Raw genomic sequence first — 250 nt, forward strand, 5'->3', positions numbered from 1 at the left:
CGGAGGCGGAGGCGGTGGGGAGTGGGTGAGTGAGAAGCCCGCGGAGCGCCGTCTGTCTGGGGTCGGGGGACGGGACCGCGCGGGGCGGAGGCGGGGGCTGTCCCCCGGGTTCGCCTTTCCTCTCTTTTCCCCTCTCTTCCGTGCCCTAACCCGGGCCTCGGGTTTCCCTGCCCGGAGACCAGTGGAGTTGTCTGCATCCGGGCCCCCGGCTTCCCGGCAGCGGCGGCAGCGCCGAGAGCAGGGGCGGGGG

The 250-nt window shown here is 74.4% G+C and overlaps 1 protein-coding gene across 2 annotated transcripts in view; it reads left to right on the top strand.

Annotated features, from left to right (window-relative positions):
- Positions 1–250, top strand: part of LOC102753546 (chromosome unknown open reading frame, human C9orf72) — a 21,541-nt gene continuing 21,291 nt past the window's right edge. For both annotated transcript variants that reach the window (XM_006773728.2, XM_015570472.1), the window contains exon 1: positions 1–25. The gene's annotated coding sequence lies outside the window, so the exon portion shown is untranslated. The remainder of the gene's footprint in view (positions 26–250) is intronic.

The sequence above is a fragment of the Myotis davidii genome, unplaced genomic scaffold, assembly GCF_000327345.1.
Source record: "Myotis davidii unplaced genomic scaffold, ASM32734v1 scaffold987, whole genome shotgun sequence".
NCBI classification, from domain to species: domain Eukaryota; kingdom Metazoa; phylum Chordata; class Mammalia; order Chiroptera; family Vespertilionidae; genus Myotis; species Myotis davidii.